Source organism: Carassius gibelio, chromosome A21 (assembly GCF_023724105.1).
Source record: "Carassius gibelio isolate Cgi1373 ecotype wild population from Czech Republic chromosome A21, carGib1.2-hapl.c, whole genome shotgun sequence".
Taxonomy (NCBI): Eukaryota; Metazoa; Chordata; class Actinopteri; order Cypriniformes; family Cyprinidae; genus Carassius; species Carassius gibelio.
Genome location: NC_068391.1, coordinates 946,972 through 965,255, shown reverse-complemented (window position 1 = coordinate 965,255; position 18,284 = coordinate 946,972). Strand labels below are relative to the sequence as shown.

General features: G+C 37.5%; 1 protein-coding gene across 7 annotated transcripts in view; it reads left to right on the top strand.

Annotated features, from left to right (window-relative positions):
• The first annotated feature begins 4,076 nt into the window (after positions 1-4,076).
• LOC127941495 (zinc finger protein 462) overlaps positions 4,077-18,284 on the top strand; it is a 38,289-nt gene continuing 24,081 nt past the window's right edge. For 3 of the 7 annotated variants that reach the window (XM_052536578.1, XM_052536572.1, XM_052536579.1), the window contains exon 1: positions 4,077-4,229. The gene's annotated coding sequence lies outside the window, so the exon portion shown is untranslated. Of the gene's footprint in view, positions 4,230-4,580; positions 4,715-5,049; positions 5,399-8,445; positions 9,180-18,284 lie in introns of those variants that run through there. The other 4 variants (XM_052536577.1, XM_052536575.1, XM_052536573.1 and 1 more) reach the window with 4 other exon arrangements.

The following is an 18,284-nucleotide window of genomic DNA, read 5'->3' as shown; positions in this document are numbered from 1 at the left end:
CATAAGCATATATTTTAATATTTATATTTTTTGTTCAATTAAATTTTTATTTTCTCTAATGTGAATTGCTAAAATTACTAACCTATATATATATAGTTTATATCATTTTCAGTTTTGTTGATGCTGATTAAATCAAAAATGTATATAATAATAATCAAATATAATATATATAATAATAATTCAAGGAAAATTTTGGATTTAAAAAAGAGATTGGAACCAGTTTGTTTGTTTATTCATTCGATTTGTTTTTTTCCCTTTGGTTTAACAACAAATAAATCAAAACGTCTGCATTCAACACACACTATAACTACACTGTGAATTATTATTTTATTTGTTTGCTTCCACTTTCTGTCAAAATACATCAAAACGCCTTTGGCACAAAGTCGTGGTTTTCATTGAAAAGATTTGAAATTGCATTCAGATTGCACAGCGGGAGCCTCTTGTTGAGTTCTTTGTCATTTCTTTCTGATTTGTGTCTCACAGGTTGTCAAAGCGCCAGCCGCTCTCCGAAATCACCTTCCATCAAAAGACCAAAACTCGTCTAATCCTCCTGTAGATTCTTCATCATAAATGATGTTTTAAGAGCCCATCGTGATCCTCCAGGAGCTCCAGAATCATCCAGACGTCTACAGAAAGTGTTCACGTCATCATCATTAATAAAGTCTCAAGATAACACCAAACTAAAATACTGCTCAATCTGCAGAAGCACAGCCAACAGCTCAATATCTTCTAATGGCTGTCAAAAGCTAAAATGCTACAAGATGCATCGTATTTGGTCTGGTTTTGTGTCACACGTGTTCTTCGTGTTTAAAGCTGCTTCTCTCCTGCGTTTCAGTGTGTGTGTGTGTGTGTGTGTGTGTGTGTGTGTGATCTCCAGCGGATGCTGATGGATGGACTCTCCTCTCTCTCTGTCGATTCAGCAGCTGGATTCAGCACTTTCAAGAAAATCCCCTCCTCTTCAGAACGGATGAAGCTCGGCTACACCAGCGGCTCTTCAGCAGGAACATCCATCTGTTATTAAAAGATGTTTTAATATGCAATCGGAAATCACATCCGTGTGGTTTGAACGTGTCAGAGTTCACACAAGAAGTGAGACTTCATATACGTGCTGATCCTGCTGCAGAGGATGCTGGGATACGGTGTGTCTGTGATGCTCATCCATCACTAGATATCTGCGTGTGTTCATGTGTCGCTCTCTCACAAAACATGCCGCTGTTCTGTGAACGGTTTAGCATTAGCACGTTATTGTTGTAGTCAAATAACTGTATCATAATAATCTGTTTGTGGTGTATTATTTTCTATTTCTCTTTGACGGTATTTTAATCACACAAGCTGAGCTGTGTTGTTTATTTGATCCGGGATGCTGTAGGTTTCCTCTGCAGGCCTCGAGCGTGACGGAGCTGGTCATATATTTGGATCCTCGTGCTGTGTTTTGTCTTGAGAGCCGCAGACCCGTCCTCAGCAGGACCATCTGAGGCTTTGACGTCTGTTCGTCTGTTTTTAGCCGCTCTGGAGGAGATCCTGGCTGGGTTTTCCCGGTGCAGTCTGTCCTGGTCCTCCCAAATTAATCAGATTTACTGCGCCGGCCATATGTTCAGACAGCGTGACCCCGCACACCCTGATCCCAGATCAGCCTCCGCTGAACACCAGGAACCAGCTCAATGAAACTCTCCAATCCAAGTGTGCTCTTTCTGAGATCAGGAGGAGTTTGTGTCTTCATCAGGTTTGTAGAAATGTAGCACTGCATCAGTGTCTCATCAATGGATGCTCTGCAGTGAATGGGTGCCGTCAGAATGAGAGTCTGATAAAAACATCACAATAATCCACAGCACTCCAGTCCATCAGTGAACATCTGGAGAAGACAAAACCTGAAACACATCCAGCATTAAGATGATTTTAACTCAAACACACAGAGTCTATAATCCAGAATAACACTTCCTCCAGTGAAAAAGTGCATCTCAGTATTTTATTCTGACGGCACCCATTCACTGCAGAGAACATCCTGTTGTAAATGATCATCTTTGACTCTGAATGCAGTCACATCTGAGTTTATTTGACCCTGCTCAGGTGTTTTGGTCAGTAATGACTGCGCTGCTCTTCGAAGACGTCTCTAGACGTGTGAAACACATTTAATGAGCTGCAACCGTGAGTCCTTCAGTAAGTCATCACCTCACAAGGCCGCTGTCTATTACACATGTCTTTGTGTCCTAATGTTTACCTGAAACATGATGCGGTGAAGTCGAGCAGGTAATAAAGATGTAGAGCTCACACGAGACTAAACAGAAACATCGTCTGTTCTCGTCCGTTGGTTTTATTTGGATGTTTCTGACACCAGCTCACTTCATACGGCACAGTGTTCACCGGACACGCTCTGCTGTGAATCTGAATAGTATTTTGCAATAACTGATGTTTCAGACAGTGGTTTGAGGCATTTTTGCCACTTACTGACCTCATCGTGATGCATGAGTGCTATGCATTAAATATAGTCATTTTGCATTTTTTTAATCTAATTTTGTATGCAAATGTTTTAGCTTTTTAAAATAATTGCATTGTGGGATATTCGGTGCAGTGTGTTCTGTTTCATTTTGGCAACAGATGCAAATAAATGCTATATACTTTAAAAATATAAGTGTGCTATTCAGGACTTAATTAAATCTTTCCCTTCTGGAGCGTCTGGTTTCTATATAATGAGCAGGGAACATTATTAACTGTCTGACGATATGAGAAAATTATTTTTAAGTGTGGCCTTTATATGAATTTATTTTCCCAGAAATACTTATGTCTGCTAAACAGACTCCTGCTGCTTTTCTCTGCTCTAACAAAGGGTTAATGATGAACTCCGCTCAGATTTTCTGAAGGCTTGATTTTATTTGAGTGAATGTTCAAAAGTCCACATTAATAGTGAAATGTTATGTTCTCTCCCAGATTATGTGATCTTCTCTGCAACATGTGTTGAATGTTGAATAAAGGTGAAGTCGGTTATCAAGACTTCTTTTTTCTTTCAGAAATGAGTGCATCAATGAATCATCCACAATAAGAGGAGGAACATGAATTAAGAGAGTCATTTAAGTGCTCATGTTGAGTTAAAGTGCTCTTTACCAGCAGGACAGGAGGTTTTTATCTTTAAAGCTTGGATTAACTGACATATTCCTCTTTATATCTTGATGCATTTATGGCATTACATTTACATTTAGACAGATGCTTTTCATCAGCAAAAATCAGTTCATGCATTCCTTGGGAATAGAATTAACCCATGACCATTTTAAAGCTGAATGTCATTTAAAGCAAAAATGGAAAACACCAGAAGGAAGGTCATTATTTATTGGTGTTCTGTCTCAGTCAGGCTCACTATTAGTGGTTAACAGCAGCTAAAAATCGAATTAATGTTCTAGGAAGTTGTTAAAACGTTGTTGACCCCCCCCCCCCCCCCCCCCCTCCCCAGAATAAAGCATCGTTTGAACATTTAATATCCTAGGAACATTAACGTTTTTTAAAGGTTCCCAAAATGTTTATCACTTTCTTTCTCTTTATGAGGACGTTCAAGAACAAGTTACATCACGAGGATGTTCTGAGAACATTGTTACAATGTTATGTTACAATGAACGTTACAATATCGCTCCATATAAGGTAATAGGTGATGAATCAACAAGATCTAAACAAACAACGCAATTTATTTGGAGTGAGTGACGCTGAAAGGACATCACGTGACTGGTGTTTACACTGTGCTGGATAATGAGCTTCACACACTTGAAACCCAATAAAAAGGTTCCTGACGCGGTGCTGGAGAACATTAGGAACGCGCGTCTCTGTGGCGGCTGACGCGCGCGAGGGCTGTAATGACGCGTCCTCGTGGTATGGCTCATCATAACGCGTCGTAAGCGGCTCCATGTTTGAGCTCCACTGCTGCTGGAGTCATGAGAGGCTCTGTGGACCTTCCTCCTGTCTCACTGTCTCATCGCAAACTCTTGTGCACCCTCTGGTGCTTGCTAGACTCCAGAACTTCTTTGTGTTGCCTGCTTAGCAGATTGTCTTCCTTGTCTCTGAGGCTGCTCATTATTCAGAGACAGCCGGAGCTCAGGTCATCTGCAGCTGCTGCACTGAAGAAGAAGAAGAAGAAGAAGAAGAAGAAGAAGGAGGAGGAGGAGGAGAAGGAGACGCGAGAGGGAAGATGGCGAACATCCTGCAGCTCTAGACCGGGAACAAGCTCGCAGAAGATCCAGGATCCAGCCGTGAGTATTCGGTTTCTCAGCTCGCCTCGCTCTTGACGCTCCGTGATAACGCGCTGGAGCTCGGGAGCCGTGGAGAGGGCGCGTGCGTCCCAGGAGCGGTCGCGGTGACCCGAGAGGAGCCCGAACCGAGCGGAGCCTCCAAAAAACCGGGCACCTCGGAGCTCGTCAAGTGACGCGTTGCTGGAGCGTCTCATCGCGTCCGCTGCGTGTTTTCCTCCTGGAAGGAGCGTCGCGGGGCGAGCGCGTTCGAGGGACGGAATGCGAAATGTTGCGCCGCGCTGGAAGCCATTGCGCGGATTCGGAGCTCCGCGTCCATTAGTCGCGACGCGACGCGACGCGTCCGGCGCTTTCAGTGTGGCGACGTGAAAACAGCCCTGTTGTTGTTTCGCGCGACGGGCTCCAGGTGTTTGTCTCCGCAGGTGTAGAATGACACCGAGGGCTCCTCCAGACAAAAATGGAGTCTCGCTGGAGTCTGGAGAACAAAGGTTGGTTTCTCCTGCTGCCTCTGGCCTCTGCTCGGAGCTGGACGCGCGTCACGCACACATTTCCAGCTCGTTTGCACTTTTCTCCCCCTCACCATGTTAAGTTGATCCACGCGAAGGTGTTTTTAATAAGTCGCGTGCTTCGGGGTTTAGTGCTGATTCTGGACTACACTGATGAGTTGAGCTCGTGCTCGTGCCCGCGCTGCTCTGCAGAAGATCTCAGAGCTTCACAGATGAAGTTTATTTCATGTTAGTGCAGGTGGAATACTGCTGATGTGCTTCTCTGAACTCCTAACGCTCAACTGTTCTGCACCTGTGTGTCGTTTGGGAGCAAATGTGAAGCTTCTGCTGGGAAGTGAAAGTGAATATGTGTGTGTCTGCTCGGGCTGTAGTTCACTGAGATGACATGTGTGTGTGTGTGATTGTGACATGTCTAGTGTTGCACACCAGCAGAGCTTTTTGGTGAAAGGCGGTTGTTTCTCCATTGGCTCTGTGTGTGTGTGTGTGTGTGTGTGTGTGTGTGTGTGTGTGTGTGTGTGTGTCCTTCTGCAATCGCTCTGGCCACTGTGAAATCCTGCTGACAAAGACAGCGCACCACACACACACACACACACACACACTCAATGCGACAGACGCAGGCCAGAGGAACTCAAAATGGTGGCACGTCTCCCATGTCAGGACAAACAGGTTCTCTCTCATGAAGGTTACGGCTGTTTTTAAGGGTCTGCTGTTTCTGAGCAGCTTCTTTGAGGTTTACTGAAGCTGTGAGATCATTCTTTGCATCGATAGAATAAAAGAAAAAGCATGTAGTGTTTTATGAGTGTGTGATGTTTAGTGTCTTCATGTAAGTTCTTCCTCCTCTGAATGGTTCTTCGATGTGTGTGTGTGTGTGTGTGTGTGTGTGTGTGTGTGTGTGTGTGTGTAGTTTCACAGTAATGACTTTGATCTGGTCGAGCGTCTGACCTGGAAAAGCTAAAAGCCGTCTTATGCAACTGTTGAGCACGCAGCGATGGCTCATGGTTCAAGCTCACGCTGACCCACTTTCCATGAAGATCCAGTCTGTTCCTCTCGCTGGAGAAGCTGACGTTCAGTGAGAGTCCATGTACTGTCTCACAGACTGCTACTGTTGTAGTATTTCTGGCTGGTGGATCTGTTTATGACTCTTATTGCACCTCCTTTATTGTCTCTTTGTCACGTAGAACAGAAAACCAATGAATGGACACACATGCATCATCTATTTTTAATAATAATGCAATGAGGGTGAAGTTAACGGAGTAAACCTGGTGTGCGCTAGGATCCAGAACAGAACCGGTCGACTTTATTTCACCTTTAAAGCAGGATCGAGCTGCTGTTAGTGAGTGTTTTGTTCTGAAGTGTTGATCTTGACTGTGCATGCTTTATTAATGTTTATTAAGTCATTTAGACAAACTGGTTTGCAGAAGCTGATTAGACGTTCATCTGAACAGCTGCAACTGACCGGTGGAACATTTTCTTTTTCTTCTAATGGGAAAAAGTTCCACAAGTTTTCTCATCCAAACATTGCAAAAATTGAAGGCTGTAGTGAAGCTATGCTGGACATGATGAGCACATATTTATTTAAATCTTAGCATTTACTTCAATCACAAATAACTTCAGATGAATCTTTGTAGTGCACACTTATTTAAACGGAGTATAGTTTTAAAAAAGTCGAGTTTGTGTTGTGATGTTGGTAGATTTGTGAAGTTTCACTGGTGTATAAAAGGGTTTGATCATGTTGGTTGTTGATAGGGTTGCAGAAAGGTGGAACATTTCGGAAACATTCATGAAAATTATGGAAACTTTCCAGGATTTATTTTGGAATGTTCCAAGGATTTTGTAAAAGTTTCTGGAAATTTGCAGTAATTTTCCGCCCCTTTGTATTGATTTTAGGGCTGCTCCAAAATAAATAGCGGTTTGATTTCTTTTTCTGCAACAATTATTGCATTATTTGTGTGTGTGTGTGTGTGTGTGTGATTTTTATAATCATGTTGCTTATAATTGTGATAATGATCACTGTTGTTGTTCTTATTAGTGGTAATATTATTTTAAATTAATAAATTATTAAACCGTAACTGGAGTTTAGTAATACTTTATTACATTACAGCTATAAAACTACAATACCACTGTATTTTATATTAATAGTGGTGGTCTTAATTTCTTCTTTTCGTTGAGTTTTGATGTTGACAGCAGTCTCTAATCATGTATCTGGATTGATGAAACGCAGATAAAGCAGAAGAATGAACTCTGATCCACGGATGTTTGTGTGCACGGAGTAATGTGGTGATTTGATTTGAATAATTTTGAATGTGAAAGGCTGCTTGTGTTATTAATAAGGTGGGTGCGATGTGGAGAAGCTTTCTTCAGGTCACATTAATGACTCTCCCGGTCCACACGGACTTGATCTCAGAGCTCAGGAGAAGATGAGGTCTTTGACTGAGATGCACGTGATGCCAGCGCTCCTCCAGGCAGACGAAGGGCTTCCATTTTGATGGTGGAGTGATCCCAGATACAAAATGGACCTTTCAGTCGGATGAGGCCAGTGAAGGAGGCAGAAACGCACAGAAGCGCTGGCGTTCAGAGCCGTTCCTCTGTGAGACACACAAAAGCCAATTGAAATGGTCCAGTGGACGCTTTCTTGACGTGATGCATTGGTTTCTGGAGTCTCTCTCTTTCACTCGTATCTAAAGAAGTCATAAGTTATATAACCTTCTGGTGGACAGTAGAGACGACGCTTGTGTGCTGCGTTTGTTTGTGGAATATGGTTTGGCTCATGATCCGTTCGGACAGTGTAAAGCACAGTATTTCAAACAAACACTTGTCTGATTATCTTTGTGTTCATTAGTGCTGTGTGATATAATGTATGAGTTACACACACTGTATTAATCTTTTATAAATGTAGACCGTGTCGAACGCTTCATTGGTGGAGTTTATATGAATGCATCTTCAGAAAAGTTTAGATGGAAGATGAAAAGAAAGTAATGCATATTAATAGTATTTTAAGGGAACCGAGGAAATCTGCCGTTCCATGAGCGCCACCTGCTGTCAGAGAGAAAGTTTCGTGTGGCATAATTTCACAACGCTATGTTCAGACCATTCTGTTTTTGCTTGAAATGTTGAATTTATACGATCCAGTTCACATCAAGAGCTGCTCACGCTGCATGCAGGAGGTTTATTAGAGTCATCGTGATTAAAATGCAGTGGTTTTGCAGAACTTTCATGCATTCTGATTCATATAGAGGCGCAATCATGGGAAAAAACATGAAAAACCTTGGAAACTTTACAAATAAACGTTAATACAGATTCTTGGTCCAACTGCACTAATCTTCATTATGAATTCACTGAATTCTATGTTAATTAAATGATACAGTCACTCTTTGGGTTTTATTTGTGATTTATTTATATTTTTTCAGATAAAATTGTCAATGCAATTTATAACATTATTATTATTAATATTATTATTATTATTACTGGTTATACCAAGAAAAAAAATTAATAATTCAAGTATTTTATAAAAGAAAACAATATTAATAATAGTAAATTGTGAAGTGTAAAATTACAATTCTAATCATTTTTATGATTTTTTTTTTTTCAAATGTTAAACCATTTAAGTGGTTATTACCAAATAAAACATATTTAAAAAAATATGTATTTAAACAAAATCGTACAATATTAATAATTGTTTTATTTTGGATTAGGGTTAAGTGTAAAATTATTTATAATGATTAATGATATTTTATTTTTTGTCCCCAAAGTCTGTAAAATACTCGTCATGTTTTTAATTGGATCCTCTTTTTGTGGTTGAGATCTGATCTCACTGTAGGTCCAGTATTTCATCGCACGAGTGTTTTCATCCTCGATGTGTGTTTGTGTGGAAGTCTTGATCCTTGAGAAGGATGGTTGGAAACTATGATACAAATGTTTTGGTGAAATTATTATTTTATTCATGTAGGATGCATTAAATTGATCAAAAGTAACAATAAAGACATTTCTAATGTTACAAAAGTTCAAATAAAGATTCTTTTGAACTGTCTATAAAATGTATCACCGTTTCCTCAGAGAAATTAAGCAGTTTTCAACATTGATAATACTCAGAAATGTTTCAGATCTGCATATTAGAATGATTTCTGTTCAGATGACGTTAAAGTATAATATGTCTTGAAGTTAAAAAGGTTGAGAGTCTGTGTTTGGGATCATGATGTATGTGTTTGCAGTGAGTTGTGTTCTCTGTGTGTGTCTGGTGATCCTGCAGTGTCTGTGGCTCTGTGCTTCTGCAGATGTGTCTGCAAACGTTCAGCGATCTGTAGAAGGCTGTGTTCCTGTCCAGGCCGAGCGCAGAGGCAGGACAAGGCGTCCTTTGAGAGCGAACAGCGGCGGTGTTGTCACTGGAAGCTGCCGGTGTCCAAGTCTGATTAAATATTGAAAGACGTTGGAAGGAAGAAAGCTCTGGTCGGTGAGTTAATATTAATGGATCGCTCGTCTTTCTGAGAGAGCTTGGTTTGGTCTCAAACTGAGACGGAGTGAATGTGGACGCAGGACATTGGCATGTTGTGTTGCTATTTATAGATGTGTGTCTGTTTGAGATCCACCGGTCATGGTTCAAGTTCTGATTCTGTTTCTCTTTGCACGAACGTTCACAGTGTTATGAAGCCTTCTCTTTCTCCATGTTTTAGAGAATTCTGTGCAGATCATGATCCTTGTTCCTAAGAAACTAGAGATATTGACCAATGATTGGCTTCATCTGATCAAGTATTTTTAGTGCAGCCTCAGAAATGTCTTCTACATCTCAGTACCGGTTTAATTTGCTCTTTGGATATTGTTAATGTCATCGGTACGCCTTCAGGTTAGTAACTGGTTCTTCCTGTACTTTCTGAACTGCATTTCCAACACAAACAGAAGACAAGATGATCTGCTTGAAAGCCTGTGGTGGCCGATCCCAGCATTAGACATGTAACACATTTATTTTTAAAAAATACAGAAAACTTTTGAAATATTATTCTGATGTAAACAGCTGTTTTTCTGTGTGAATCTCTGTTAAAGTGTTTTTTTTTTCCAGCAAAAAATATTGATAACGAAGGACTTTAGATCGGAGCAGCACACTGACACATGATGTAAACAAACTGGTGCAAATTTACACCAAGATTTGTGTCAAAGTCTTGTAGCACATAATTATGGCTGTTAACGTGTCATGATATATGAATGATGTTTATTTGCTTTAAACATGAGTTTCAAGAAGTGTTCTTGTCTTTGTGGAGATGATAGTGGTGACACATTCAGGTCTTCTGCCATCATGCAGTACGTCTGGTTCAGATGATGCTGTGCTGAAGATGACTCAAAGCTCAAGAACAGATGGAAGTGAACATTTCAGACAAGCCTGTTTCTTCAGTAAACGCATGATTTTCAGTCAAAGCAGTATTTGCTCTGAAACCTCCCCAGCCCTTGTCGTTCTCCAGCGGGGAATAGTCCTTCATTAGGAGATCCTAACAGAGGAACAGCTCTTGTCTTTGGTCAAGCATGTCTTCACACTTTGATGTTCTATGCGGTTTGATGGTAACTCTCATTGGCTTGAGAAAACGGCTCGAATCAGGCCAAAGACAGAAAGAGAGCAGCAGAATTGGAACTGAAGGTTTCCTGAGGGAGAATACTTCCTGGTTATTTTCCAGTGTTTTGGTCCTGAGCGTTTCATTCTTTTCCTCTTACAGTCGCTCCCAAAGCTCTGATGGCCTCATTGGATGCTGAAGCGTGAACATTTCTACATTAACTTTGTTTAACGACACTATTTGTATTCTCTTGCTCACTTGATCATCTGAGTTTGTGTAGCACAGTAGTATACAGTAGTGTAGTGTTGTTCAGTGAAGTTTAGTACAATGCAGAGTAGTGCAGTATAGTGTAGTATAGTTTAGTGTACTATAATACAGTATGTTATAGTATAGTATAGTAGAGCACAGTATATTGTAGTATAGTACAGTAAAGTATATTGCAATACAATATATTATAGTATAGAATAGTACAGTATATTGTAATACAGTATATTGTAGTATAGTACAGTACAGTATATTGTAGTATAGTACAGTAAACTATACTGTAATACAGTATATTGTAGTATAGTACAGTACAGTATATTGTAGTATAGTACAGTACACTATATTGTAATACAGTATATTGTAGTATAGTACAGTACACTATATTGTAGTATAGTACAGTACAGTACACTATATTGTAATACAGTATATTGTGGTATAGTACAGTACACTATATTATAGTACAGTATATTGTAGTATAGTACAGTACACTTTATTGTAATACAGTATATTGTAGTATAGTACAGTACACTATATTGTAGTATAGTACAGTACACTATATTGCAATACAGTATATTGTAGTATAGTACAGTACACTATATTGTAGTATAGTACAGTACAGTACACTATATTGTAATACAGTATATTGTGGTATAGTACAGTACACTATATTATAGTACAGTATATTGTAGTATAGTACAGTACACTTTATTGTAATACAGTATATTGTAGTATAGTACAGTACACTATATTGTAGTATAGTACAGTACACTATATTGTAATACAGTATATTGTAGTACAGTACAGTATATTGTAGTATAGTACAGTACACTATATTGTAGTACAGTATATTGTAGTATAGTACAGTACACTATATTGTAGTATAGTATAGTACAGTACAGTATATTGTAGTATAGTACAGTACACTTTATTGTAATACAGTATATTGTAGTATAGTACTGTACAATATATTGTAATACAGTATATTGTAGTATAGTACAGTACAGTACACTATATTGTAAAACAGTATATTGTACAGTACAGTATATTTTAGTATAGTATAGTACAGTACAGTATATTTTAGTATAGTATAGTACAGTACACTATATTGTAATACAGTAAATTGTAGAATAGTACAGTATATTGTAATACAGTGTATTGTAGTATAGTACAGTACAGTATATTGTTATAAAGTATATTATATTGTAGTATAGTACAGTACAGTATATTGTAGTATAGTACAATAAAATACAGTATATTATAGTATAGTACAGTATATTGTAGTATAGTATAGTACAGTATATTGTAATACAGTATATTTTAGTATAGTATAGAATAGTACAGTATTTTGTAATAAAGTGTATAGTACAATACAGAACAGTATATTTTAGTATAGTGCAGTACAGTATATTTTAGTATAGTATAGAATAGTACAGTATTTTGTAATATAGTATAGTACAATACAGAACAGTATATTTTAACCCTGGTGCTCGTTCATCCAAATAAGATCATTCTGTCTTCATTTATTTTCCATTTAGTTGTAGTTTTTCTCCAGTGGAACAGAAGATATTTTCAAAAGTGTTTTTCTTTCTTTTTCTTCTTTTTTTTCAAAGTTGGAGTTGTTTTGGACCCCATTGACTTTGATTGCATGATCAGAAACAATTGAAATATTCTTTAAAATATCTTCTTTTGTGCTCCACTGAAGAAAGAAACTCATAAAGGTCTGAAAGTCTCCTCCATGACGGCTCTCCAGTCTCGTGTGTTTTCATGTATTTTTGATGAGAAAGACACATTGTGCTCGATGTCTAATGATGCAGTGTGCCACTGGAGGACGTGTTTCTCGTAACCGATCACGAGATTTAAGATTGGAGTCCTCTGCTTTGACATGGAGCTGAGTAAATGATGACAGTGTTTTGGGTGCAGAATATACGTTGCACAAATGGGACATCTTTACGTTTTTGACGATGGGTTTTAAAGAAAGTGCTTGTGGAAAGCGTGACCTTTTTGAGTCCGAGAGTTTCATCCATCATCATTAGATAAAACATTCCCTCGCCTGAGGCCGGCAATTACTGAAGCTCAGTGAGGATGAAATATGTCTTCTTCAATAATGCAGAGCTGAGATTGTGTGCTAGACTTTGGTTATGAGTGTAAAGTAGCATTTTTAATTGCAAGACATTTATTGCGTAGATATCAGACACACCGTGTGGTTTTACGTGAAGCGTGTCGGTCAAGTGTGCAAATCTGACTGAACGGATTTTCTTTGTGAAATTTACTAGCAGTTTCTCAGTGTAAATTGTTTAAATCTTTAAAAAGAAATTGTAAAGACATTTTATTATATTGTTTTGATCTGTTTGCTGTTTGGTTACCATTTACTATTTTTAATTGTGAGATTTTTATTTTTTATTATTGCATTAAAACCAGTCCGTTTTACCTGCAAACATCATAATTATGAATTATAGTAATATGTGGAACACAACAACTAAAAAGACAAAAACATAAAAAATATATATTATCTCTTTTTTATTATTATTCATAAAAAATAACATTTGAACCTTATGCTGGATGTTTTATAAGAAATAAAATCAGTATTTTCCTACCAAACTTTTAAAATTCACAAGTTCTTGAGGTGCTTTTTTAGACTCCTTGTAATGCTGTTCTGTAGAGATGTTTCCTAAGATTTATAGTCTGTATTGTGAAAAGAATAGCATGTGGATTTGATGATGTTTGCTCTTCTTATGAGTTGAGCAAGAGTTAAGAGTTGTCAGGTGGTTTTTGTTGCACCTACCGTACAGACGTGAGTGATCTTCACCAGATTGCAGCGGATCTCACGCAGAAGAACTCAGTAATGGTGTGAAAGATGAACCGAAGTTTAGCAGCTCTCAAGACATATTCAGTGGTAGAGTTGCTTCTTAGAACTAGAACCTTTTTAAGATCAAAAGTTAACACTTCATGTTGTTGTGTTAGTTCACGTTTAGCAAATTCTGTGCTGCATTTCTCAAAATCATCATCAGCGAAGATGATCGTAGAGACCATTGATGGCAGTGGATTTGGGAAACGCAGCCCTGGATGATAAAATGTCACAATAGTTCTCATAAATCAAACTTATTCTGCTCAGATCATTTCCAAAAAAACAATACTTTTATGTTAGTCAAGTTTATGAAACAACTGGTTGTTTTGTGAAATTATATCATATACAGAAATGTCCAAAAAATGGTTCATGAAGTCTTTGTTCAGGTCACATGATGTCAGTGACTCTTTAAATGTTTCAGTCATTCAAAACACTGATTCATTCAGCAATGAACAAGGGAGACTCTTCTGAGTGAGTCATTGAATCATCCAATGAATCGATTTGTTTAAAACACTGATTCATTCAGCCATAAACAAGGGAGACTCTTCTGAGTGAGTCATTGAATCATCCAATGAATCGATTTGTTCAAAACACTGATTCATTCAGCAATAAACAAGGGAGACTCTGCTGAGTGAGTCATTGAATCATCCAATTAATCGATTTGTTCAAAACACTGATTCATTCAGCAATAAACAAGGGAGACTCTTCTGAGTGAGTCATTGAATCATTCATTAAAATGATTTGTTCAACTTCACTGATTCTTTCAAAAAAAGAAACAAGTAGCTTTTTTTACGAGTGAGTCATTTGAATCATTTATTCAAATGATTTGTTCACTGGGATTCTTTCAGAAAATAAAAAATTGGCTAGTTTTATAAATGAGTCATTGAATCATCCAATGAATCGATTATTTCAAAACACTGAGTCATTCAGCCATAAACAAGTTAGACTCTTCTGAGTGAGTCATTGAGTCATTCATTCAAATGATTTGCTCAACTTCACTGATTCTTTCAAAAATTCGTTCACTCTTTACGAGTGAGTCATTGAATCGTTCAAACAATTTACTCATAAACACTTTAATTCTGAAACTAAACAAGTGGCTTTTTTATGAGTGAGTCATTGAATAAATTTATTCAAACAATACATTCACTGGGATTCTTTCAGAAAAGAAGTTTGTTTAGTTTTATAAATTAGTCATTGAATCATCCAATAAATCGATTTATTCAAAACACAGATTCATTCATAGAAAAGTATAATGAATTGTTGAAATTCTTTCAAAGAGGAAACAAGTGTCATTCTTTGAGTTGCTGAATCATTTATTTAATCAATTTATTCCAAAACACTGGTTCATTCAGAAAATAAAATGAGTTACTAGTGAGTGAATCATTCATATGATTCAGCAACGATGATTCATAGTGATGTGTCTAAAGTGTAAGTTACTCCAGAGTTGTTGTATAAAAGCAGAATCATAATTGTGCTGTTTTCTGTTTCTTGTGTGATATTGCTGATATATCAGTGTTTTATAAAGGATAGTGTTTTTGCAGAAGGGGTTAGCGGGTCTTGACTGGACCCTTGGGAAGGGCTTGTGTCGGATGCGTCTCAGAAGCTTCATGTTGGTTTGTTCATGGCTGACCTATTTCTGCTGCCATATGCTTCCTGGAAGGGATTTGCTTTGAAACATAAAAGCCAATGATTTGGACGAAGGAAGAAGATTATGAGCACATCAGAGAAGATCTCACATCTGTTGATGTGAACGTCGATGAGTTGATTCATGTTTGGACACAGGTTTTTTTCTAAAACAGACATTTTACTAATTTGACAGATTTTACTGTATTTTCGATTAGTCGTGCGTGCATTATAAATGTATTTTAGATCTGAGCAAGGTTACTTTAAGAGCCTCTGAATCCAAACTCTTTTAATTCACAGATTCCTACAGTCTCTGCGAGGCTCTTTTCCAGACGTGATGTTGCACACGGTTGGACTCGTCGTCGTCTGTGTTACTCGTAGCATGTTTTCAATCCTGTTTATCAGGAAAGTCCAGTGAGAACAGGAACTGTGTCTGATCTCATCTGGCAGATCTTTGGCGCAGGCCGAGCTTTATCATGACAATCATCTGAGACTTCCTCATTCGAGGGACCTCACATGACCGAGGGCTTTGAGGAACTGGAGGTTTGCAGAGCAGTTTCTCCTGCTGTAACGGAGAACAGGAGAAGTTTTGGCTAGCTCTGCTCAGCGTGACTCTGAAACTGAAGGTCTCCAGGGCACCATTGCCAGTTCAACCCAAAATAACTCTCTGAGCACACTTCAGGAAGTGTTCTTCAGGAAATGGCCTTTAGATTATATTTCACACAAGTTGAATTTAAAGGAACAGTTCATCCAAAAATCACCATTCTGTCATTTATTTACCCGAACATCTTTTTATCTTCTGTGGAACATTAAAGATGGTATTTCGAAGAACCAAAGAACACCTTTGACTTTCATTTTATGGACAAAAAAATAAAATAAATCATCCAAAAAAATGAAAGTCAAAGGTTTTCTTTGGTTCTTCGAAATACCATCTTTAATGTTCCACAGAAGATCAAGTGTAAATCACACTCCAGGATAATCTAAGTGTATTAATAATAATGTGACCCAAAAACAAACTTCTGTATTGTGTAAACTGCTATAGAAAATAGAAAACATCCAAAATATGAATTGAAATGGATGGCACCTCAATGATACCAAATTAACACGTATTGTATTAATAAAAATAAAGCCAAATTAAATCAAATTGCTGCCTTTGTGCTCTTCTTCAGTGTATTGGTATTGAAGCAGCTCTGGTCCTGCTCCAGATCGGTAGATCGACCCTGTCGTGTGTTTTACATAATGTGTTTCATGATCTTATATAACAGACAGTCGTCTGGTGAGATCGCACACATGCTCAAACCGCAGGCTGAAGTGAAAGAAGCTGATCTTCAGTTCCTGTATCTCCAGACAGAAACCTGTTGAAACCTTGGTGTATCAGATCAGCAACTTCTGATTAATGAGTGAATGTGAAAAAAAGTTGTTATTACTGCATTTTAAAGAGAAATTCTTTTTTAACAAAAGTTTCTGGAACAATATAACTTATTTTTATATATATATGGTTATATCTCTTAAAAAATAATAGTAAAAAAAATTAGATGTATGTTGAGGGTCTTCAAGCATTTGCAAAGTTTTGTTCCCTTTTTGCATATATATATATATATATATACAGTACAGACCAAAAGTTTGGAAACATTACTATTTTTTATGTTTTTGAAAAAAGTTTCTTCTGCTCATCAAGCCTGCATTTATTTGATCAAAAATACAGAAAAAACTGTAATATTGTGATATATTATTACAATTTAAAATAATTGTTTTTAAATGTATTATACTTTAAATGATCGTTTATTTCTGTGATGCAAAGCTGAATTTTTAGGATCATTATCACACGATCCTTTAGAAATCATTCTAATATGATGATTCATTATCAAAGTTGGAAACAGTTCTGCTGCTTCATATTTTTCAGAACATGTGATACTTTTTTAGGATGCTTTGATGAATAAAAAGAAAAAAAAAAAAGAAAAAAAGAAGCTATGTTTTTAAAATATAAATATTTTGTAATAAAAATATACACTACTGGTCAGTAATTTAGGGTCAGTAATTATTATTATTATTATTTTTAATAAAATCAATACTTTTATTCAGCAAGGATGTGTTGAATTGATAAACTGATAATAAAGAAAATCTATTATTAGAATATATATTATTATAATTTTTTTTTTTTTAATAAATGCAGTTCTTTTTAACCTTTTATTCATCATATATTTTAGACAGCAGAACTGTTTCCAACACTCATAATAAATCAGAATATTAGAATGATTTCTAAATGATCATGTGATCGACTGGATGTTTTTATTTATCCAGAGGAAACTGAGATTCGCATGAGCTCTGAGCGATTAAAAACTCATCATTAAAATCTCCGAACACAGACTCTGTTTGTAATGATCACAAATTATAAATATTAATACTAGTTTCTAGCAGTTTGGTTTTACCGTGTGCAATTGTTCTTCAGCTGTCAGCTCTCAGATAATTGGGTGAAAATGTAATTAATCAGTGCGTCATTATTTGTTCATGAGAGCTGATGAGATGTTTCTGGATGTGGAGGTTTAGCCGGAGAGAGTAATCTTCAATCACATCTCTCTCTCTCTCTGTTGTGTGAGACGGTGGACCAGCGGTTCAGGACAAAACCCCTGTTCTTCTAATCAGCTTAATGTCGGCATATTCAGAGAGTGTCTTTGAGACGGTCTAGAGGAGGCTGTTGTTGCCGGTTGGTGATTAACAAACATCAGTAGACTTTGGACTCTTTGCGTTGGGATAGAAAGCTCTCTCGCTGGTGTCCGGGTCGAACCGAAGTTCGCTGCTTCCAGTCTTTTCCCATCGCTCGCTTGTCTTCCTCATTCTTATCCCAGGGCTGCAGATGTTTTGTGAGCTCTGAAACAGGGAAGTTCAGGCATGCTTTGCATTTTAGACCCCCTCGTGAAGCTTTAGTTCCTCTAAGCTTGTTTTCTTGACTCTGTTCTATCAAAGTGCATGTTCAAAATCAACTAGTCAGCGGACAACCAGCTAAGCTTAGTCATGTTAGGCTGGTTTAAGGTCAAGTCTTTGAATTAGGGTTAATGTAATGAAGACATTATTGTAACGGCCTTAGATGAGGGAAGTGGAATACTAAAGAAAATTTAACTTAAATGTTTAAAGCAGCAACTGAACTCAAGTTTTTATTTGGCTGTATGAGTCATTTCAGCTCATCTTGTCTAGTTGAATCTTGTATAACTTAGAAAATTAAGTTAGAATTGGTCTAATTGGCACACATTGGATGCTGGTCAAAAACATTGGTTTTAAGACAGTTCTT